A 26,200-nucleotide genomic window follows, 5' to 3' on the forward strand; every position below is an offset into this window, starting at 1 on the left:
ATAAAAATCTGTTTTTAAGCATAATCTTCTTTTATATTACTGTTCTTCTAAAATTTTAAGTGTAAATGCTGCAGAATAATGCATGTTGCTGACTAATACTACAGAATTCAAAACACAGAAATAAAGGAATATGGATAGAGCTGAGTGCTATTCAGTCTTTTTCTGTAGAGAAAATTAGTGCCTGCATATTCATTACAGAAACTGTAAACTCCAGGAGAGTAAAGTCCCTGTGTGCACTGTGGGCCTCATATCCAAGTCCCTGTGTGCACTGTGGGCCTCATATCCAAGGCACTTAGTACTATATAGGCACTCAATACATCTTTGTTGGATAAACAAAAATTTGAGGCTATGTAAATGATCCCTTCTACCCAAAAATAAAAATAATTATAACAGTATTAGCCATTTAGGTATAATTGGTAAATAGTTAACATAATCTTACTTTGGTCTAAAATGTGCCTGTTTTTCTGAATGTGGTATGGGGAAGGAATGAATTATATTCAGTAAACAATGAAATGTATAAGTATGATAGTTGTATAATTGAGTGAAGATTTTCTGCTGTTCCTTAAATGAAAACTTCACTTTACTCATGACCTTGTCTCAAGAGCAATAGAATAGTTGAAATGGGACAAGACATAGAAAATGTATATAGAGGTTCCTGGCATTCAAGGTGGAATAATAACAGTAATAAACTTTCTAACAGCATTATTTCAAAAGAGTCTTTTATGTTAACAATAGTCACACAAATAATTCATTTTTCTTTATCTTGTGGTTGGGACATTAGTCTCTTATGCAGAAATATGTACAAGATATATTTTGTTTTTGAAGTCCTACATGGTAGTAGGATACTTTTTTGTTCCTAGGTAATTTCTACTATTGCAGATATCAATTATGCCTTCAAACTATTCAATATCTCACCCTTGTGTGCTATGGGTAGTGCAGATTGTTTTTGTTTTATAGCCTTTGTTAATGCATTTGCAGATTGCACTGAAAAGAGCCTTAGAAAATTGCTCCGTATATCAGCCTCAACAGTACAAATTGTTTGTTTCTTTTCTTTTTTAATCCACACACTGTGCTAGTGTGCCATATTGTACAAATCATTAAAAAAGTAAATAAATAACTGATTAAAGCTATTCTGGAAAGTTGTAGTGCTGGAGCAAATATATTTTTTCAATGTTTCTCAAAACTAAGCAACATAAAGGGTAAATAAAATAAAATGTGAAGCCAAACATACATTCTGCCCTCTTCCAACCACAAGGATTCAGAAATATTTGCAACTTCTGACTTGGTGACTAATTTAGCATCACTTGTGAAATTAGTGAAATTAAAATATTTTTCATGCATGTAATGTTTTCTCTAGCTAATGAATCCTGAATGAAATTTTATTTATGTAGATATGCTAAGTGTGAACATAGGAGGTTGCATGGTATAAGTTAAGTAATTAATAATAACTGTAATAAATGTTATTTTAAGAAGTCTTACAATAACATTTTATAATTAAGGATTATTTTATAACCAACTGTATTATCAAGATAATGATTTTCTTCTTTACTCAAATGTAGAAAGAAAAGTTAACTGATTTGTATGTTGCTAGCCACATGTATTATATAAATCCTAATACATTTCGGTGTCACTGTGTTTAGTTTTTACGTCAGATTTGCTTCACCATTCACACTTTTCCTTTTTCTCCTTGAATACAGATTATCAGTACCATAAAAACTACATGACATTTTGTGATTTTAAGTCAACCATGTTTTCTCTTCCACATGTGATGAGTTTCAGTATTAAATACACTTCTATGAAAGAAACAAAATTGTATATACTTCATAATTCACTTTTTAAATTTTGCCTAAAATATTTTATTGTATTCAAGTACTGTGACACAACATTAAATGAAATATTACCTGATCAAATAAATGCTACCAAATTCTCGTGCTATATAAATCTTCTCTATCACTGTTCTCGTGAGAAACCTGAATTTGCTCTTTGTTGCCCTTTGTGAACTTACTCTAAGGATGTCTACAATATGGTCCAGTCTACTTTTTCAGTCTTCTTTCTCTCTCCTTCCCATACTTACCTTATTCTCCTGCCACACTAACCTACTGTCTAGAATCCAAGCATTCCCAGTGCTTTTCTCCCTCTATAACTTTGTGCCTTCATAACTGAAACACTTTTATCTATCAAAACGCATAGAAAGAATGGTCACCCTTCAAGGACCAAATGCCATTAGGGCTTTTGCTATTCCACTGAGCTTTAATTTGTATGCATAGAAAATTCATCATAATCTGCCTTGGGTGGAGTTATAAATGGGTTTAACTCTTCTTTTCCTACTCTGTCTTCTGAATTAAAAATTCTTGAAAGCAGAAATTTCTTGAGATTTCTCACTTTACTATTTTAAACAGCATTTGGGAAAATGCTTTGATCAAAATATTCTATCAGCAAAATGTAATGGACCAATATATATTATGAGTGAATGGCATCAATTACTTTAGTGAGGCCATCTGAAAATAAAATAAAATAAATTGTTCTTTATACAGTTTTATGTTTAAATTAAGTGAAGGGGTAGGGTGATGCCATCAGCTCTACTTTGTCTTAGAAGTATACCTACATTGTCTTTAAATAATGATGACATTTAGATGAGATGGGTTGAGTTTTCCTCAGAACTATGCCATGTCTCCAGTCGAGTTATAGTATTCTTCAATTCTTACCTCCAATGCATACTCATTCCCAAAAACTGCTATCTAAACCTTTGGAGCTGCTGCTCTTTGATATATGTTACAGAAGGAATAAAATGCATAAGTTTAAATAGAGAATAAACACACAATTTAAAAAATGATTTACATAAATAGCATCTATTAAAATTATCTGCTCAATAAAATCTATACTACTTGAAATAATCATCAAAATAGTATTGATTATACTGATATTAACTATTAATGTCACAAAAACCACATGATTATCTCACTAGATGCAGAAAAGGCCTTTGACAGAATTCAACAGTGCTTCATGCTAAAAACTCTCAGTAAATTAGGTGTTGATACAATGTATCTCAAAATAATAAAAGCTATTTATAACAAACCCACAGCCAATATCATACTGAGTGGGCAAAAACTGGAAGCATTCCCTTTGAAAACTGACATGAGACAGGGATGCCCTCTCTCACCATTCCTATTCAACATAGTGTTGGAAGTTCTGGCCAGGGCAATCAGGCAGGAGAAAGAAATAAAGGATATTCAATTAGGAAAACAGGAAGTCAAATGACTGTGTATTTAGAAAACCCCACCATCTCAGTCCAAAATCTCCTTAAGCTGATAAGCAACTTCAACGAAGTCTCAGGATACAAAATCAATGTGCAAAAATCACAAGCATTCTTATACACCAATAACAGACAGAGAACAAAATCATGAGTGAACTCCCATGCACAATTGCTTCAAAGAGAATAAAATACCCAGGAATCCAACTTACGAGGCATGTGAAGGACCTCTTCAAGGAGAACTACAAACCACTGCTCAACGAAATAAAAGAGGACACAAACAAATGGAAGAACATTCCATGCTCATGGATAGGAAGAATCAATATCGTGAAAATGGCCATACTGCCCGAGGTAATTTATAGATCCAACGCCATCCCCATCAATCTACCAATGAGCTTCTTCACAGAATTGGAAAAAACTGCTTTAAAGTTCATATGGAACCAAAAAAGAGCCTGCATCTCCAAGACAATCCTAAGCCAAAAGAACAAGGCTGGAGGCATCACGCTACCTGACTTCAAACTTTACTACAAGGCTACAGTAACCAAAACAGCATGGTACTGGTACCAAAACAGAGATATAGACCAATGGAACCGAACAGAGCTCTCAGAAATAATACCACACATCTATAACCATCTGATCTTTGACAAACCTGAGAGAAACAAGAAATGGGGAAAGGATTCCCTATTTAATAAATTGTGCTGGGAAAACTGGCTAGCCATATGTAGAAAGCTGAAACTGCATCCCTTCCTTACACCTTATACAAAAATTAATTCAAGATGGATTAAAGACTTAAATGTTAGACTTAAAACCATAAAAACCCTAGAAGAAAACCTAGGTAATATCATTCAGGACATAGGCATGGGCAAGGACTTCATGTCTAAAACACCAAAAGCAATGGCAACAAAAGCCAAAATTGACAAATGGGATCTAATTAAACTAAAGAGCTTCTGCACAGCAAAAGAAACTACCGTCAGAGTGAACAGGCAACCTACAGAATGGGAGAAAATTTTTGCAATCTACTCATCTGACAAAGGGCTAATATCCAGAATCTACAAAGAACTGAAACAAATTACAAGAACAGAACAAACAACTCCATCAAAAAGTGGGCAAAACATATGAACAAACACATCTCAAAAGAAGACATTTATGCAGCCAACAGACACATGAAAAAATGCTCATCATCACTGGCCATCAGAGAAATGCAAATCAAAACCACAATGAGATACCATCTCACAGTAGTTAGAATGGCAATAATTAAAAAGTCAGGAAACAACAGGTGCTGGAGAGGATGTGGAGAAATAGGAACACTTTTACACTGTTTGTGGGACTGTAAACTAGTTCAACCATTGTGGAAGACAGTGTGGCAATTCCTCACGGATCTAGAACTAGAAATACTATTTGACCCAGCCATCCCATTACTGGGTATATACCCAAAGGATTATAAATCATGCTGCTATAAAGACACATGCACACGTATGTTTATTGTGGCACTATTCACAATAGCAAAGACTGGGAACCAGCACAAATGTCCATCAATGATAGACTGGATTAAGAAAATGTGGCACATATACACTATGTAATACTATGCAGCCATAAAAAAGGATGAGTTCATGTCCGTTGTAGGGACATGGATGAAGCTGGAAACCATCATTCTCAGCCAAGTATCGCAAGGACAAAAAACCAAACACCGCATGTTCTCACTGATAGGTGGGAATTGAACAGTGAGAATACTTGGACACAGGTAGGGGAACATCACACACCGAGGCCTTTCGTGGGGTGGGGAAGGGGAGGGATAGCATTAGGAGATATACCTAATGTAAATGATGAGTCAATGGGTGCAGCACACCAACATGGCACATGTATACATATGTAACAAACCTGCATGTTGTGCACATGTACCCTAGAACTTAAAGTATAATAAAAAAGTCACAATTATTTGACTTCTCTCATGTTAAAATTCTATTCTAGAAAGTAAATGATAAGAACATTTTCCTTAGTATATTAAATAAATGTAATTTTTATTGTATGCCTTCTGCAAATACTTCTGATTTTCCCTGTTAAGTAATGTTATAAAATTTGAGGTTATAGTAGATTGTACCTAATGTATTCATCAGGGCTTCCATGTTAAGTTATTTTCTTGGCTTTGGCTTCTTTACAGTAAAGAAACATGAATGATGTACAACACAGAAGCGACTTCTCAGGATTGTAGATAATCTGTTATAGCTTGCCAGAAAATGCAGGGGAATTTTATATTTATGGTTTGAATATCCCTAAATCACCAATTCCATCCGCTCTTACTTCCTGTTAAGATGCTAATTCTTGTTAGAACCTTATTATGTAACTTTCATATTAAACACATCACAGAGTTAATCCTGGCTCTTCGTTATAGAACTTAAAAGTGAATGCGTGCATAGTTAGTGGGCAGTAGGTTAGTAAGGTTGGAGGTGTAGTAATTATCAGACTGGGAAAGAGAAAAAATGAGACATAGAATAAGATACAATAATATTCTACTTCTGGAATTCCTAATCATGGGAAATGTCTAGAATATATGCCCACATATGGCAAAGTATCTCCTGTACCCCTTTTTTCTGTTAATAGTCACAAAGTATGTTTAATTATGCAAGTTGGCATGTAAGCCTTTATAAAATATATATGTTATCAATCTAAATAAATATCATGGGAGATAATTGAAAATTTATGTCCTATATAATATCTAATTATTTTGTAGAAATCAAGTAACTTTTTTCACATTTACATAAAAGTCAGGAGCATAGCTAGTATTAAGCTTAAGTATAATGGTAGCTCCATGATTCAACTGTACCACCAGATTGGCAAGTGAGAGGACGCTGTGTTGAGAAAGGGGACTGATTGTGTCCTTTGAGCTTTTAGTTCAACAAATATTTATTTAGAACCTTATATGTATATGCCAGGCAATGTGCTAGGTACTGTGAACTGAAGATTAGTTAGATAGGGTTTCTTGGGGAGCTTCTATTGCCATAAACAACAATAATAAAAACAAATGTCAGTGTAATGCACTAAGTGATATATGATAGAGATATGAATTTGATAGGCAGGGACCTTATCTTGTACTCTTTTTTACACCACACAACTCCTGGAATAGTACAAGTGAAAACTTTGTTGATGTTTGCTTGTTTTATAGAGATGGAACTTTGGCTTCACTTGGGGTTACCTCCAGTGTATTGACAATAAGAATACAACTCACAATAATATTGTGAGTTGTATTCAGCTAGAAGGGCTGAGCTTCCCATCAACCTCTGCTAACCAAGTTTGCTACTCTTAATACAGTTAGCATTTAAATGATTTCATTATGTTGACATTTTAGTTCATGTTACAATTGTTAGTAAAATTAAAAATCCATGTGATAGATGGTGTTACAAGATTCCATTAAAGTCTGTTAAAACGAATTTTTATAGGATTCTTTCCTGATTATTCCCTATTTCAAGGATATGAAGTAATTGTAATAAAGACAGTTTCTTTTCAAAAGTGATACAAACTTAAACCATAACAAAAGAGAAAATTACAATGCTAAGGGGTTCTATGGCAAATACCTCAATGATGACACTGAAAAACAAAGCAAAAAAAAAAATGCATCACTTGCTATAGTATATAACTCCAAGGAATTTGAATTTCAAATTGAACCTCAGTTGCTTTAGCTGAGTTTTATATCAGAAGACCAAAAACTCTTATCCTTATAATCTGCCTCGAGTTGTACCTCCCAGGAAATTTGCCTGTTCTAAGGTATTAATCTGATATTTCTCTTGAATATGTTCTTTTGTCAGTAAAAATTAGTTGCTATTCACATTAGACACCTAAAAGATCAAAGATTGGAAGCTGAGAGAACAGTTCATCCATGTTATTGCTTCACTTGATCTGCTGTTATTCCATTCATTGTATCAGTTCATGGGTGAAATGAGAGTCTCCTTCCAACCAAGTCAAATGGTATCAAAATTGTAAGTGAAATTGGACTGAACTCTTCCCCTCATCTCCAACCATAGTGCACCCAATTGCTTCTTCTAGTGAAAACTTTAGTATGACTTCACTATATATTCTTCATGTAATTTGTTGAATGCTGTCCATTTCTCTCAAATATAATTACATTACTTTAAAAACATCTTTGAATTCTCCTCTGAATAAATCATTGATTTTGAATTTCATAGGATTGCATTTATGCTCATTTTAACATTAAAGAATAATTTGATCAGAATTAGGTGGTTGGTTCTTTCTTATGGTGAGTTTCTTTCCTTCATCCTCTCCTACCTTTGGTTTTTTCTGTTCATCAGTATGTTTTCATCCATTGAAGGGGGGATCTAGAGTCTAGTATTCTGAAATCATGGCTTCATAAGTACTACAACTTCCGAACATCTAAATCTAAGAACTAGCTTTTAAAATGTTTTAACTAAAGTAAATTTTTAAAAATTTTACTTTGGTAAATTTTTTAGAATTAAAGAAATGCTGTCCATTTAAAAGGAGTGTGACTATTTGGGTTAATGTGGTCTTTTGTGATTTCAAGTCTCCATATAACATATCTTACCCATCTCTCTAGTGCTTACCTCTTCACTTATATTTTCACTCATATTTTATAGACTATGATTAAGACAAAACATATGTCTAGACCTCGATAGCCATGTGGTTTTGTTTTATGCCTAATGTAATTCTATGTGAACTATGTAGAAATAGATGTTCTGGAGTTAAAAGTAGCATGACAAATGTTTTGTACTTCTCATAAATTTATCCTGAAGGCAAGTCCACAATATTAAATCATCACATGTAGAGGAAGCTCCACAATATTAAATCATCACATGTAGAGGAAGCTCCACAATATTAAATCATCACATGTAGAGGAAGCTCCACAATATTAAATCATCACATGTAGAGGAAGCTCCACAATATTAAATCATCACATGTAGAGGAAGCTGTCCTGTTGATTTTGAATTTTTAAAATATAAATATCATGCTGTTCAGGCAAAAGTCCCAGGAAAACTGATCAATTTAAAGATGTTTTATCTTCAAAATTCTTTGGAAAGCCCTTTTGTTTTAAGGCTTTTGTTCCTCTAAGATTAGATAAATGATTTTCAGAAATCTAAGATACTCAATAAATTAGTAGATCCAGTGTCTTTCCTTTGGGTAAATGCTGCTTTCTCCCCTTTTTACAGATGAAGAAATTAAGATGAAAAAAACTTATATTAATATGAAGGTAATATACCTAATAGGTAGCAATAAATGTCTAAAAAAATACATTTGCTACCCTCTCGAAGTCCATTCCAACATTACAGAGACTTTTTTGCAAGAGAAAAACAGGATTCGGATACAGACAGAATTGAATTTAGATCCTAGCTCTACTACTTATTAACTCCAAAGAAGTTATGAACTGAGTTTGCTCATGTGTAATAGAGATAATTAACACCTACTGCACCATTTCCTTGTGAAGCTGAATGTGATAAACATATGCAATCTGCTGAATGCAGCTTATTAAATAGCCAGTTAAAATTTTTCAAACTATCTGGCTTCTCCATAAATGGGCCTATAGCCTCCTCCAGTGAATCTCTGAAGAGGGCAATTTTCATGTGAATATAAAGGTCCAGGATACATGTGACCCAAGCTGTATTGTTGTCTATAATCTGACACTTTAAAAAAAAGTTTTATTCTATTTTTAATTGACATATGGCCTTTTGATATACCTGTAAGTTGGTGTCTTAGATAGGGATTTAAAAAAATGGATCTTTAGAGTAATTTTGCATGAGAAGTTGATTATTTCCTATTTTATTTCTACAGTTGTTCTCCACATAGATGCCCAACAGTGGAAACCAAAGACCACTTCGTCTAGACTGTAATTTTTGTCCTTGCTGGTCTTGCATTTCCAGCTTGGCACTTTCCCACCATTGTCATTACAGGGTATGGTACTGAACTAAACTCAGAATATAGCAAAGCACCTAAAGATGAGCCGCTAGTCAGCTCAGAACTATAAAAATCTCATGCTGAACCCCAACATACCACTTACTTGTTCAATGACACACTGCTGGGTTTGAATATGGAGCAAACGAAGGTTTAAATACATAATTTTCTCTTCTTCAGCCTTAAGCATGTATAGAGAATTGCTATCCCATTCTCTCTACCTCACTTCCCCAAAAGTTGGGAAAGCTGAGTCCATTTATGTTCATTGTTTGTCATTTAACCAACATCCTCCATCCTCTTAGGAAATATGCAGAGTTTAGGCAGCTACATTAGAGCACTTTGTAAAGATTTTTGGTTGACTTCTCCTTTCTACAAAGCCCACAATTATGTATCTGTTTTATCTCAACATTCTCCAGACTCTGTTGTAGCATCAGAATCTGTGTAGATACTAATACCTTCTGGAAATGAAACAATTCCTTCGCATTCTCTTTCCCTCATGCCTTCCTACTCTTCTGTAGCCCCCTTCGTTTACCCACCACTTCCTGCCCACAAAGCCACCATTTCTGCCATCACTGCTCTGCCAGCTGTCTTATAAGAATATTGTCATGGTGGTCTTGATTTGTACATAGAATCATAGGAGACATTCTGCTGTGTTTTGATACAGCTGAGAAAATGACCCCTGCTCACCCCTGCGGACTCAACTGGCAAGGAGACTTGAGGCCATAGCTTCAGATGCTTTTGACGCTTTTTAAATAGACCTTTCTCATTAAAGAACTGTACAACTTTGAACCTCATATGATAAGTGCCCTGGCCTCTCTTTCCAAGAACACCTAGGAGTATATGACAATGAGAAAACGAAACAAACAAACAAAAAACAAGGTAGAGGCATCACAGAAGTCCCAGGATCACTGTCCAGTCTTCATGGCTGAGAAGTCATCTTTGGCAGCTGCCAATCAACATTCCTGTCCAGTTTTTAAGCTCAGAGTATTTTCTGCTCATTTCTATTCATTGATGAGAGTTTATCTAGCATCTACTCATTTTAAGTACCAGCTTATTACAGGGAAGCACAAATATATAGTGCATGGCCTCCTCTAGTTGTCAAGACAAAACCAGCATTGATGAAACTGGGAAAATAGAGAGATCATGTGTAAGTAAGTGCTGAATTTTGTGTCACAGAATGTAAGTACCTGAAAAGCTTGTAGGAAAGGAAATACCTAGGAAGCCACTGTTGGTATGGAAAGCTTCATGGAGGTGTCAGTAATTGCCAGATGGGTATTGAATTACCTCTTCATGGAATTAAATATAGATGCTAAGAATTTCTTCAGCCTTCTCTCCTCTGCAATGGTAGTCTCAATTCTATGACCCTGTAGTAAAAGAATGTTTACATAAACTCCTACCATTTTATAGCATCTTTTGAACACTCTTCATTTCTCTTCACTTGGGGATGCTAAACTTGGAGGCAGGAAGTGTGTAGAGTCACTCTGACTGTAATAAAAAGAAAAGATAAAGATTTCTACATCTGCATACCTGTATCAATAGTATATGTGAATGTCACTTCATGCATACAAAAACCATAAATTACCTTTTGCATTCTCTCTTTTATGTTAAAGTCCCTCTCAGTAGTACTTACTTTTCATTATTTGAATCAGTGCATTGATCCTTTGTTCATCTTTTCTATTTTTCTCATTTCTCTTTATATAACTCATATCAGGCTATTCTCTTTCATGAGAGTGTTCACAATGGCCCATTTTAATAAACAAACCTGTATACAGAAATATTTAGAGCTGGAAGTCACCTTGGAGAATCAACTTTTCCCACCCTCTCATTTCACAGCTAATGAAATCAAGGTCAAAATAGATGAAGTGATTTGCCTAAGGTTATGGACTGAATAGAGGCAGTCGGAAATAGGATTATAAGATACAGAATTTTACTTCTGTCAATATGTAACTTTACTCATTGAACAAACATTTATTTATGTGACAGGTACCATTCTAGGGGCTGGGGGCCAACCGAAGCCCCCCCAGGCACAATTCTGCTCCTGATATTCACATTTCTGCAGAGTTCAGTTAGATGTGCTCAATGTGACTTTCTGCTATACCTTTTGGTAAATAGTTTTGTTTCTTCATGCTTTGATAGTGCCCTTATCTTCATTCAGTCCCAATTAACTTCCCCAGGCTTCTCATTTAATTAATTCCCATCCTTTTTTTTTTTCAAGGTACATTCTGGCTCTCCTGACTTAGTGCCATCCTGCCTCATTGTTATCCCCCGTTTCTAAAATAATTATTTTGAGTATAATGAAATGTTAAACATGGTTGAAACCAGTGTGTGATTATTGTAACTTTGGCTGCCAACAGATGTTTTCATATTTGTTGACTTGTATAATAAAGTGCCACAACAGAAAAATGAGTAGTTCCTTCATCCCTGCCCCCCTCCCTTTTTAAAATCTTTGTTGGTAAACATTTGTTCTATCATAATGAGAGCAGACTTGTAGACTTATTTTTCTTAAATGGTTGTCAATGGTTAGACAACAAAACACAAAAAATAGAAAAATTCTTCTGCCTTAAATATGAGGTACAATCTTTTGACCTTCTACCTTCATTTCCAAGAAAGTTCATATTCTGTACCATTGCCTTCCATCGTGTTTCTCCCAGCAACCCCACAGGTACTTCTAGTGGTTACCTGTAATCATAGAACATTTCTTTGTCTACTCTATTACTTGATGAATTCTTTTTCTTTCACTGCCTAATACTCTTCAGTAGTTATCCAGATAAACATTATTGTCTTTTTTAGTTATAGACACAATTAGATAATGTTGTGCTTAATGAACAAAAGAAAATAGCCACAGTTTCATGTAATACAGTATTAATAACGAAAGTGGCATTTTATTTTTGTTTAATATTTTTAAAGGATAGTTGTATGGTCTTTTTTTGGTAATGTTTATTTCTCTATAATTTTAAATACTCACAAAAAGCTGCAGGTATAGTACAGTTTCTCACATGCCCTCTACCTTGACTTACTAATTATTTATCTTTTGTCATATACCATTTTTTCTCTGTCTTCTCTCTCTCTATGAATATATGAAAAAATATATATATATAGTTGTCCAATAGAGGCAATTTATCTTCAATATAGTACCGTTATCTAAATCACAATTTATATTAAAATTTCATCTACTGTCCTAATAATGTTCTTAACAGCTAATTGTTTTATTTCCCACTGGTCCAGGATCTAATCTAGAATCATGCAGTGAATTTAGTTGCCATACAGTGCTTTATTTTTGTGTTGAAATGCTTACATTCACAGTAATGATCCGGAGAGTGTCCTTTTAAAAATAATCCCTGCTTGCTGACTGCTCTTCCAATAATAAGAATTTAAGCCAAAAGATATGTAACAAAAATCCCTTAGGATTAGTGATATCTGTGTTAAGGATATCTGTGCACATCAACCTTGTAACTATTTTCTAACCACAATTTTGGCATTTTAATGGGAGAGGGTCCAAGACAGAAAACTCTGAGTTTATTAATATTTTACAGTTTTGAAATTTAAACCTTAGGATCAGGATTCTGCTGCCATTCTAGTGCATCATGGGTTAAAGGGATAGTGTTTATAAGTAGCCATGGAACAAGGATTCACAGTGCCCTCTTTAAAACCAATCCTAAATAAATATTTAGCTCAGCGCTATGCTACTGAAGCCTCAACTAAAATCAATATTCTCCTCAAAAGAAATGCTTGATATATTTAAAAACAAAACCTGGATGTAAATATGAGTTATTTGTCATTCTTGAAAGTAAATTCTCTTTTAAAAAACATACAACTATGCATTTTTTAATGTCCAACATTAAAATGAATATAAATAGTTGTCTTCCTCCCCAAAAATGCCACAAAAATTATTTGCATATTTCTAATGCCTATAGCATGCAGTGTTTTGCTTAATTCTGTAAATAGATTATGGTTAGATCTGTACAGTATGAGCAGTTTGCTTTTTAGCCACTGTCAAAGCAATAATAATCCCTAAATCTCAGATATTCTTTTCTCCATATCAAGCCCGATTCTAAAATTGGATTTTAAAAAAAAGCACTAAAAAGTCATCAGCTTTATCAACTATGTATGTATATAATATTTTGTGAAAAACACACAACCCTGCCTAAACAGATTAATGTTCTTTTAAAAGTATTGTACAAAAACATAAAAGTATCAAGCCTTGATATGAGAAAATTATCTGAGTCAGTTAATACCAATTGCGTTACTGAAAAGTCAGATAGATGATGGAAGGTGCAAAATAATCCTGTGCTATGTTCACTTTTTCCTCTAAAATAAATACAAGGCATTTATACATGCAAGAGACAGAAATTAGCTACCAGAAAAATGCTGTGCACATCCATATGCAGAGCATAGATTAAGAATAAAATAGTTGTTTGTCCCCTACAGTAGAACAAGTTTGCCCATTCATCCTTGTGATAGATATGCATGCAAAACCAAAGTGAAATCAAATCCCTGCAGATGGCTCATAAGTCACAAACACTGTTTAATCCTTCCCTTTGGGAAGCCTGGCCCTTGGTAAGTAATAATGCACAATGTATATAGTGTCAACTCTTCTCTTATTTTTTAATAGGATGTCTTTGTCTTCTTTAGCAGATTTTTGTCCCATATTTCTTGTAAAGAGCTCTGTGTCACTCTTACCTTCATGTGTATGTCCACAGAATCTTGCTGTACTTTTTGTTTTAACAAAAAAGAAGTGTCAGTATACTTAAACTATACAAAGCATATCTAAAATTGATTGTGGCTCTAAGTCATGGTTTTAGAGGCAGTCAGGCAAACCTAAGTGCATTTTAACATTGCTCTTCCTAATGGATTTTACAGGAAACAGTTGAGTTTCAAGCAGGAATAAAGGAAAAGCAGATCTTGGAGGTGTAACTGTTGAACAGATGCAGTAAATGCGGCTTTGGAAATACAGCTGTCACTTTCGATATTTTATGCTGAGTTACCTATGTGACCCAGTAGCTAGAGCTGCTGACGTTAAAATATTTTTGTAATTCCGTTGAAAATAGATGCCATGAGAACTCTTAAAAACAGAGTAACATACCCATTATAAGACCTATTTTATTCTTTCCTCATTTTCACGATACCTGAATTTTTTGAAGACTGAAAATAATGAGAACTTATATAAAAAGGTACTTGTCTCTAGCACGATGGAAATTTTCATTTATGAATTGTTAACATGTCAAACCAAATCAGAAATTCCTGATATCTTTATTACATTAAAGCAATGTTGCCTCTTGAGGAGGATTTAATTTTTTTACTCTTTTAAACTGAAAGTTGATCTTTTTAATGCAATGATGTGCAATTATTTTTCTCCTAATTCCTGATGGGCTTTTAATATATACATATTTATGTGTGTTTGTGTACACACATATCTATTAACATGTATATAAACATGTATATTTAAATACATGTATGTTTATCCTATGTACTAGAATAGTTAGTAGGTTATATCAAGACATTGATTAGCTTCTGAAAATAGGCAAATATGTGTAACATGTTGAAGTGTTTCTAACATCAGTGAAAAATAGAAAATTTAAAAGTAACATGGGGCTGTAGAAGCTTGATTTATAATAATCGTATTGGTACTTGAGACAGCACCAGAAATTTAATTAAGAATCATGTGATTTATTTCTTAATGAACATAATATTCTCTAATAATGTCTGCCTAGATTAGTGTTATTCTAATTTCAAATTAAAACACTATAGAAAGCATAATTGGCTTTTCACAAAATCAGTATATAAACTATCCACAGACTCTTGATCTCTAGCTCATCAAACAGCTTTAAAATCTAAACTATCTATATTATACTACATATACTAAATATGGATATATGACATTATTTTTATTGGAATATGTAGTAAAATTTTAAGTAGAAATATTAAATAATAAAATTAACATATTTATAACAATCGGAAATGATTCTGAACTACGTGTAGTCAAGTAACCACTGTATATATTGTTTTCCTTTTAGAAAAACAAAATAATTCTGAAAGAAAGAAAACAAAGAAAAACATACTCCAGAATTCCTAATAGAACAGTAAGTACTTTAATGACACAATGATGACAATAAATCTGTAAAATTAGAGCTTACAAATGTCTTTTATAAAAACACTAACTTTTCCATTTTCTAAGATGATAAATTAGCAGAGTAAGCAAGTTGAGCCATCTCTTTCAATTTACTGGAGTAAACTGAAAATCATTTGTCCTATAATCTGCTTATATAAGAGGGCAAAGTAATCTTTATGACACATTTATGGAGCAGAAAATGTTTATGATGACTCCATCATATCTTTTGACTAGCATAGTATCATCTTAAATTCTAAAGAAGAAAACAGTAATAAGCTAGATGTAATCAAAGTACCTCATTTTCTCCATATGTGATAAAAAGTTTTTACTTATTTTGAACAAAATGTTAAATACTATTGATGTGCTTGGTTTATTTATAATCACTAAATTGGAATTATTAAAAAATGGCAGCTATCTTCAGGCTTAAAATCTACACGATATTATCATTAGTACATTTGTTTCTAATCTCACAACTTAACTAAAGATGTATTTTCTAGAAATGTATTTCCTTACTATTGTTTGATGATAATAATAGTTTCCCTAAATACATTTTCACTAAGCAAAGTTAAGTACATGTTGATGTCAATCCTCATGGTAAAATTGGTGACAAAATAAAAATTTCAAGATGCAGGCAATTATAAATTTTGAATATGTGAATATGAAGAACAATAACATAAAGACAGAAAAGCAAAACCCATGTTTATGACCCATGTTGTATCACATTTAATACCATTGAGTTTGAAATGCAGTTTCAAATTCAGTGTTTCAAAAGTTTCAAACAAATATTAGAGTAAAACATAGTATAATAAATTAACAAAATGAAAAATGTGTATCTTAATACATATCAAACTAGAGTCAAGTTCAATGAAAAAAAGTAAGTTTGATATATAAAAAGTGAAAATTTCTAAATAATTTTTATAGGATGTATACAAATTATTCTTATATAATAAAATTTTTTAGCCCCCAGAGAACTTTGATGCATAAATTACATCTTAACTTTGAATGGTTGGATATAATTAATCATCATCACGATGATATAAATGAAGTTTTTCTGAAATATATTTTATTTATTTTTGAGATATGAGAGAGGCAGAGAGAACACCTGTTTCTTTTACCTGTCTGTCTGAAGATTATGTATGTTACAACTTCACACAAAGCACTCTGCCACTTACTTTTTGTTGTAGTTATGAATGGCTATATATTTTAAATCAGAAATCTATAAAATTTATAATTCAAAATGTTTACACTTTTAAAAACTGCTCTTTGATTTAAAAAATTAACTCTAAATGTTTGAAAGTCTATTTTGAGTTTTCAGAGCAGGTTGTGAGCATGTTTACCTAGTTCTGGGTATAAGGATAATTTAAGAATCAGATTTTTCCATCATATATAACAATTTTTGAAATTCTGAAAATCTGAGTGAGTTACAAGATATGAAATAAGTGAGAAATTTCTTTTTAACATAGATTTTTTTTATCATCTTAATACCCAACATAGACAACGAAATCATTCAGCCCAAACAAACATTTTTAAACACCTAAAATATTAGACTGTCTTAAAGTTTTGTTTTTATATATATAATTCTGTTTTGAAACATAATTTTGATTCTGTGCAATACTCATTGAAAAATGGTTGAATTTGTTTCAACTGATAAGACCAGACATATTTGTTTTAAGCTCTTTGTACAAGAACCAAGTGATATCTACTTTGTTCCCTCACAATTTTTCAGCCTTCTGAGTATAATTTCATGTGAAAAGCCATCAATGACTCATTTTCTGCTCTGACTTATGTATAAGTTATTTGGTCTATTGTTCAGGTGTGACCTATATAAGTTATTTGACTGGAACTGTAATTTTCATAATTGTATTGAAATAGGATTTAGCCTAGCATACCTAGGAGAGATCTCATTCAAGTAATGAGATCTCCTGTTCATTTGGAGTAATCTTAGAAAAAATAACATACATGTTTCCAAAGAAGAAATTATGCCTCTTTTTATGCATTTTTATGTGGTTTGGAGCAGTTTTTCATCTCATATTTTAATTGCCTATTATTTAATAATTATATGCTAAATCACTCATAAATTACATGCAAAGGAAAATGACTCAATTCAAGTCCATGTAATAAAAAGTATAAAATTTTTAAAAATTTTATCAGATATTGTGAAGAAGAATACTCTGACTTAAATGACATTATCAAAACATGAGAGTTCTTAATATGTCTTAGCCACTAAAGAGCTCATGAGTTAGTGTTAGACAATAAATGGAATAAAACATGATATCAGATGAATATAATAGATAATATAGTGACATTTTATCTATAGACTGTGCATGTGTTGCTAGCCCATGAATGAGTTTTATGAATTGTATTTGAATCAAAACTTTATAAATGAAAGCTTTTTAGCACAGGAAAGCTCTACAAACCTCTTACAATTTTGCTTTTAAATTCATAGGTTAAGAACAAGTTGATAATTGATTAAAATATTACTATAATATTACTGAAGACATTTACAGCACATTGCATTTATTGCTCACAAAAGGTTTTTGTGCTTAAGAAAGAAATATAAGATAAAAGATAAAAATATAAGATGCATTCTTATAAGAATGTAAGAATAAAAGACCATTGGAAAATGTATGCTAAAACACAGTTGACCCTTGAACACCAACTCCCACGCAGTCCTAAAATTCCACGCCTAACTTTTAACTCGCCCAAAAAGTAACTACTAATAGTGTACTGTTGACTGGATGTTATCAATAACATAAATAGTTGATTAACTCATATTTTTCATATTATGTGTATTATATAGTCTATTCCTAACAATAAAGTAGGAAAAGTGAAGAAAATGTTACTAAGAAAATCGTAAGGAAGAGAAAATGTATTTACTATTCATTAAGCAGAAGTAGATCATCATAAAGGTCTCCATCCTCCTCTTCACATTAATTAGGCTGAGGAGGAAGGGGAGGGGTTGGTTTTACTGTCTCAGCAGTGGCAGAGGCAGAAGAAAACCTGTGGATAAGTGGACCTGCGTAGTTCAAACCCTTGTTGTTCAAGTGTCAACTATAGTCATCTTTCTTTTGATTGCTGAAGCTCAGTAGTACTTTCAAGAACGTCATAGTCTGCTCCTTATAAACTCTGATCATACTGGATGCTAATAATAAAGAGGGTGTGTTTAAAAACTCATTCAGATGCTCAGACATCCTTTTAGAAACCATTCATATTATCCTAGATTTCCTAAGCCTCTTTAATACAACTGGGAGTTGAGACACTCACTCAAAGTATGACGATTATTAACAACCCTGCTTTCCTGAAAAACCAAATACAGCAAGAAGTTTTCAATAAGAGTGATTCTAATGGAAAGCAGATTTTAACCAATAAAACATCTTGTGACTCATTAGAGAATAAATATTATTTGCAAATACCCCAAATGTTACCTACAAATGCTCCTGACAAGTTTTACTTAGTCAATATTTCCCTATTAGAAGTAATAAAGTCCTGCAATAAAAAAGCATAAGCCTGTGAGTGTGTGTAATAGTGGCATAAAGCTAGGAGAAAATGTAGAGGTCACCTATTCTAATACTTTCATTTTATAGAGGTTACCTCCTCTAATATTCTCATTTATATATGGGCTGAGAGGTCAAGCCATTTGCCTAAGCTCTTTTATCTAGTGATAGAACTGAAAAAAAAAATCTGTGCTAATTAACCACCTACCATTTTTTTCTATCTACCATATTAACTGAAAGTGCCATTATTAAAAAATGTGTGTCAGAACTGTTAAAAAAAACCTCTTCTCCAAATTTAATCTTTTTTCAACCAAAACACTAGCGAAAATTTATGTAAATTATTGTTTGTCTAATCTCTAGTAGTCTAAAATTGTATTTTGATATAGTTTATTAGAACGATGTTTATAAAGGTTATATATCTCCACTGTATAACCTTTATAAATAAATAAATATATATATGCATCTCCACTATGTATGTATAAAGAGAGCTCATTTATATAGGTATTTATTTATTTATTTATATTTATATACATCTCGACTATATATGTATAAAGAGAGAGGTAATCTGAGTCTTGACTTAATCCAATTCCATCTAATATTTATTAATGATAAGCAGTAAAGAAAAATAGCATATGCACATTAAGTTTTCATGAGCAGAGAATCCATAGGAGAAGGTGAGGACATTCCAGATTACACAGTTAAAAAACTACTAGATAATAATAATGTGTAATAATAATACATGCATGCAATCTGCCATCAGCAACACTTAAACAGTTATCTCAATGAGTCTCTCTTTTCTCATCTGGGTAATGAAAAATGTCTGCCCAACATACTTCCCAAGATTCTCTGAGATCAGATTAAATATATGAAGATCTTTACAGTGGTATTTAAGTTAAAATTCTTATATATATTATATAAATTCTTATGTATAAAATAATGCATATTAATGTTAAAATTATTTTATAATATTGACAAAATTATTAAACATTCGATATCACTAATAAAATATATTGATATTAAATAAAAATAATTAAAATTTATATATATAATAAACACTTATTTTTAAATAAACAATAAGTATTATTACATAAAAACAGATTATTATTATGAAAAGAAGTTCTTTTTGTGAACATTTGCCTTGTTTTTGGAGTACCATGTGTCATTTTATAAAGGCATGTTTGTGAAAAAACCAAAGTTGTTGGTTGATTTTTTCTTTAGGCAATAATGATCATACAGAAAAAAAATTCCCTTTTTCTTGAATTTATAATTTATCTTTAATCCTGATCCGTGTTCCCACACATAAGCCTAAGAGAGCTCATATATGGAAGGAAGGGAGTTGGGAAAGGAAAGGAAGCATTTACTGGGCTTTCGTTTTGTGTCAGGTGTTTAGTAGGCATTGAACTAAATTTCATTTAATTATTCAAAGAACTCTTCTGATGTTATAACGGTTTTACAGATGATGAAAATGCGGATTCAAAGGTTTATAAAGTTAGCTTACTTAGTATGAAACAGAGTTGCCTTAAACTCAGGTCTCTCTGATTTCTCCTTTTCAAGTTAGGACTCAACTAAACAGGGACAACCAGTGAAAGTAAGGCATATTTCACCTTCCTATATGAATGTCTATGCAAAATACTTAATGTGCACACGTTACTTTACTTTACTACTTATCATCAATAAATAAGAGATTGAATCATGCATATTTGTCCTTCAGATGCTAAAAATAACCCATGGTAGGAGAATTTAATTATTAAAGACAGAAATCTTTTGATAGGAAAAGTAGAACCAAAATCAAAATGAATTATAGCCATAAGTATAAAAATTCACCTAAAGGAGAAAAACAATATTTATTTTGTTTGTAAATAACAATACAGTGGATATTCACCATATATACTTAAGTTTTTATATATACTACATTATCGGGACTTATTTTCTTTAAAAACTTTGGTACCACTTTGGAAATTCATTCCTTTATTTATCCTTCATTCTTTATTCAACAGGCTGCTATTGATTACCCATGTATACATAGTTCCAGGTGTTTTAGATATAGGAATAAATAAAGCATAGTCCCTGTCATCAAGTAGTTTATATTTGGAATAATACAAATATAAGAAAGTTTGCTTCATAAAGAGAATAAAAGTTATATTGACTATAAGTCATAGATTTCGTTTTCAAGATACTCATCTGATTAACCATAATCAGATTAAATTATGTTTTTATTTGTCAAATGATTCAGTGTTTTGTCACTTTCCTTGGATATTGAGTAAAATGGGTTTCCCACAATCATCATTATGCGTGATAAAGCTAAACCATGTTTGACGATTTATAGTATTTTTTGATACACTAACAAAGGAGGCTTTTATAATCTTATTATAGCATAGTACTGGCTTTGGAAATTCTCTATATTCAAATGCCAACTCCACCACTGAGTAACTATGGGATATAGGACAATTTTTTAGACCTCTGTGTGTTCTGATTTCTCCACTGAGTAATTGTGATATTCAAATGAGTCAAATATAGGCAATGTCTTTGTTTATATAACAGTGTCTTGTTGATAGTAGTTACTGTATTCAAGTTAGTTATTATAATTAGTTGATAGAATTCAGTCCATTGTTTCTAAAACTTCTTATTAATTTTTTATTTGGAAGCTCTCATTGATATTAGTCTTTATTTTATTCTGAAAAACATTACCTTTCATCACTCTGATATATAAGTTGTCTAGTTAAAAGAGATAAAGTGAAAATGATTTAACCAGCATTTTTCGTTTTAAAAAAAAAATCATGTAAAGTTCAAAGTTAATAAGACTTGAAACCAAATGATTTAGCTATATGAATTATTAGTTTTGATCTGCTATAACATTATGATTTATTTACTTGTCTATACCAGGGTATTGCCTTGGGTTGCATTATTCTCCTTTGTAATTAAGAATGTTTGCACTGAATAAAAAACTGTATTCAAGTGCTGTTTCTGCCATTTATTACCTGCGTGTCTGCAGGAAGACAAAATAAGCTGCCTCAATGTCCTCTTCTATAAAAATGAAAATGAATCCTATTTTATAGGTTTCATATGAGAGTAATGACATGTTTATTAACTGCTTATTACAGAAATTAATATAGTAACATAGGTAAAAATTCATGTTGTTATATTTGTTATTTAAAACATCTTAGTAATATCAAAGGGGCATTCTTTTATTTCAAATTTATTTATTATAAATTAACATCTTTTAAATTATAAAACATAGTCGTGTACCACCTAACAACTCAGTCAGTGATGGACTGCATATACAGCAGTGACCCTTAAGATTATAAAATCAGATTTTTACTGTACCTTTTCTGTTTAAATACACAGATACCACTGTGTTACAGTTGCCTACAGTATTCAGTACAGTGACATGTACAGGTTTGTAGCCCAGGAACAACAGGTTAAACCATACAGCCTAGGTGTGAGGTAGACTGTACCATCTAGGTTAGTATAAGTACACACTATGGTGTTCAACAACAACAAAACTGCCTAATGATACATTTCTCAGGATGTACCCCTGTCGTTGAGTGATTCATAACTGTATATAGAAGTCTAGATGGAATAAAGAGTAAGGAAAAGTGTGAAGGAAGAAAGAAAAGGAGAAAAGTCTGGTTGGAAATCTTGAACACAAGATGAAATAAGGATTTGATAGAGTAGGATGCAGGCTTGCTTTGGGAGGAGTCCACCACGAACCCTCTCCTTGAAGGCCTCTTCCTTCTTAAAGCAAATACAGAAATTAGACAATCTCAATAGCATGACTCCCTTTCAGAAAGGTCAAGAGTAAGGCTTGAGACAGTCTTCATAGCCCTAGAAGTAGGCTGAATCAGTGTGCATCATGGTGTGAAGGGTAGCAAAAATGCTATCTTACCATGAAATTATTTTCTTTGGAATAACAAAGGGACCCATTTTCTCCAGAGAAAATAGACCTAACCAAACTGTAGGCTGAGTAGATGTACAGAAATAAATTGCATCCCACACATTGTTACTACATGCACCATTTTAAAGTTAAGGTTAGTAGGATGCCATTACATGGCAACTCTCATTTTTAAAAATAGTAAAATTTTGTATGTGACGTCTGAAATTGAAATCGCAGCATTATTCTTTTACCAAAGAAATCTCAGTTGACAAAGATGCTTATTTTGCTGCATTTTTCCCTCATGATACAGAATACTGTTTCTCCTCATTTTAAAACCTCAATTAATTATCTTCAGATGAAAATTTTCATATTCACCATTTTAAGTGGCTTTGCTGTTTGAGTCACTCTTTTGATAACACCATAAAAATCCCTTTACAATACTGACATGGGCTATCAGTCCTAACACCACTTCTTCTTTCCATGTAAAATCTTATTATGCCTCTAAAGATGAGTATATCCCAGTATTAATAATAACTATTCCGGTTTCAGCAGAAAGTAATTCATAATAAATATCTTAGCATTTTCCTCCTTTCCTTGGAATTGAATCATTACAAATACTAACAATTTTAGTTCTTTTCTGTTCTGAAAGATGAAAAATCTGGTTCAGCATATGCTCCATTGTACATTTGAGTAATTTATGTCCCCTGTTCTTATGGTTAATATGAATTGCTTAATCCTGTGATTGTTTTTGTTTTCCATTTTCAAAGGGATCCTGGCAAAGCCTATGTTTATGAATTTGTACAAAATGTTTCAGACTAAGGAGAATGCCTCTAAACAAATGCTCAAAATACATTGGTTTCTAACTCATATGACCCCCCAAAGTGATATTATATAATTTTTTGATAGTCTGAAATATATTGTAAGAAATAATTCTTAGCAGTAGTTTTGCAAGTTGCTCAGCATTTTTGCTTATCCGTTTTATATTTGCATGTGGCATTGGCACAATTTGCTATAACATCTCCTAGGACATTATATATTTTTTATCAGGCATATACTATTTGAGCTATGAAGGTTAGTCTTAGATGTTCTTTCTCTTTTGTACTTTGAAAGATTTTTTCTAATTTTAGACAAGGTTTTCTTAATACCCTCTATGTCTTAGACTCACCATGCAGGGATGTCCAAGGGAGAGAGTACAGTTATGTGTTCTCAGTTTCTGTTTCTGGTAGCGCCTTCCTCATCCTTCCTTTCTGCTCACCATTAGACACAGAAACCAAAAATTATGGCTTCAGGCTGCTAAAAGCCTGAAACAAAACAAAATAACAACAACAACAACAAAATAAGGCAGGTTGGACAAGCTCATGAGCATTACATATGTCACAACCTTTATAATAAATACCATTTTATTACAAAATGCAACAAAATAATTATTTGAATTATTCCTAGTAACATAATTCCAGAAAAAAATGGGTTTGAATAATTGTATACTTATGGATATATCTATTGTTCCCATTTTAAGAATTGAACAATTATTAGTGTGTTTTTTTGAAAGGCAAAGCCAGATTTGTCATTGAGACAGGTAAAAGAATGGTAGAAATACAGGCAGTCCCCAACTTATGAATGAGTGATATAAGAAAATTCCTTTTAAGATGTTTTCTTTCCATTTTATAAGATGGATATTTATCCAGAGTGGCCACACAAACAAACCTGTGAAAACCCACAGCTTACGCCAAATGACAATATTTTTAGCATTGGTTACGGTGACCGTGTGAGTGAGAGGGACAGAAGGAAAAACAAGTTTCTCCATTTTTCCTGATACTCAGGTGACCCTGCCCAAAATGTGAAAAATAACTAAAGCTGGCTTTTCACACAGGCTTCTCTCTCTTTCTCATCTTTGTTTTCTTCCTGAGGTAATTCTGCTTCCCATCTGATATTCTCTAGCTGCCTTTTCTTTAAAGTGGTTTTGGCTTCCAATTTTCTAACCCAACTTGTCTCTTGATCAAAATGACTCAGTACAGCTGGTATGGGGAAATGTCTAAGGAAAAAGGAACTAGACCAAAGTGTTCACACCAGCTCTGCATCCTGCATCCCGTCTGCTTCTCACTTCCCCCACCCCCACCCCACAATTGTTAATTTAAATAAACAAATAACTTAAGGAATTTTTGACAGTGTGGGGTCCTCGAGTGATAAATGTATAGATAGTATGAGTGAAGATATTTGAATACAGGAACTGAGATAGGTGGGACTTCAGCCTTAAATGCAGCATCCTCTGCACTGCTCTTGAAGTGGTACATTTTCTTCAATACTATACTTAGGAGCCTATAGTTTCTTTATTTTAATACATACACATTTTCCCAATGGGTCTTGCAAAGCTTATGATAGAAGCTTTGTTAATAAGGTGTGTATGTCTGTTCTCACACTGCTAATAAAGACATACCCAACACTGGGTAATTTATAAAGGAAAGAGGTTTAACTGACTCACAGTTCCACATAGCTGGGGAGGCCTCACAATCATGCCAGAAGGTGAATGGGGGGCAAAGGCATGTCTTACGTGGCGGCAGGCAAGGGAGCATGTGCAGAGGAACTCCTTTTTATAAAACCATCAGATCTCATGAGACTTATTCACTATCACGAGAACAGCACAGGAAAGGCCCGCCCCCATAATTAAATGACCTCCCATTGGGTCTCTCCCACAACAGGTGGGAATTATGGGAGCTACAATTCAAGATGAGATTTGGGTGGGGACACAACCAAACCATATCAAAATGTAACAGGCTAGAGATAACTGCTTTCATTTTTTCTAAAATGTAAAAGTAAGTGTAAAATACATGATTATATAATATTGTTTACCTACATTTTAATTTTCATTCTTTTCAATACCTCAAATGTAAAACCATTCACTCATAAAGTAAATTTTAATATTTACCTCTATATGAAGGAAATTGTTATTTGTATTAGCTATACCATTCCTTACACCTGGCCACCCGAAACAAGAAAATAATCAAGTTTTTAATTTTCAATTTTTTATCTTAACTCTGAATATAAATATAACTAAAATGTTTTCAGTAATAACTCCATGCACAATGATCAAACAAATGCTGTACTTGTGTGCTGGCATCAACAATTATGAAAGTGGCTTGATAAGGCCAGGCCAGATCTTTGTACCCAGTTATACCAGGCTACTGTCAGACAGCACCAGACAGCCCACCCCTCTGACCCCAGGGCTTATGGAAACAGTGGATGCTGGTAACTGAACACTTACTCCCTGCTGCATGCTTCCCATGTCATTTCATTCCTGTGAAGTGCATATTCATATCTGTATTTCATAAATGAGAAGACAGATTCTGAAAGGCAAACCAACTTGTTCAAAACAGCATAGCTTATAGATTTTGAGCCAGATGCAAACCAAAGTCTGTGTAATGCTAAAACCTGTACTCCTAGACATTATGCAAATTGTTTCATGGACTTAAACTGAAATAATATCTGATGAATTTCTCTTTGCGTAAGAGAGTGAGCTCCACAAGTGTGGCAGGCAGAACATCCTCATATCTCAGAACCTGACA

General features: G+C 32.8%; 1 protein-coding gene across 5 annotated transcripts in view; it reads left to right on the forward strand.

Annotated features, from left to right (window-relative positions):
• The window catches only part of SYT1 (synaptotagmin 1), a 592,766-nt gene that overhangs the window by 163,299 nt on the left and 403,267 nt on the right, over positions 1–26,200 (forward strand). For 3 of the 5 annotated variants that reach the window (XM_008004112.3, XM_037987647.2, XM_008004109.3), the window contains exon 3: positions 15,178–15,243. The exons of the other annotated variants lie outside the window; for them this stretch is intronic. The gene's annotated coding sequence lies outside the window, so the exon portion shown is untranslated. The remainder of the gene's footprint in view (positions 1–15,177; positions 15,244–26,200) is intronic. 5 annotated transcript variants of the gene reach the window in all.

This window comes from Chlorocebus sabaeus, chromosome 11, assembly GCF_047675955.1.
Source record: "Chlorocebus sabaeus isolate Y175 chromosome 11, mChlSab1.0.hap1, whole genome shotgun sequence".
In the NCBI taxonomy this organism is placed as follows: domain Eukaryota; kingdom Metazoa; phylum Chordata; class Mammalia; order Primates; family Cercopithecidae; genus Chlorocebus; species Chlorocebus sabaeus.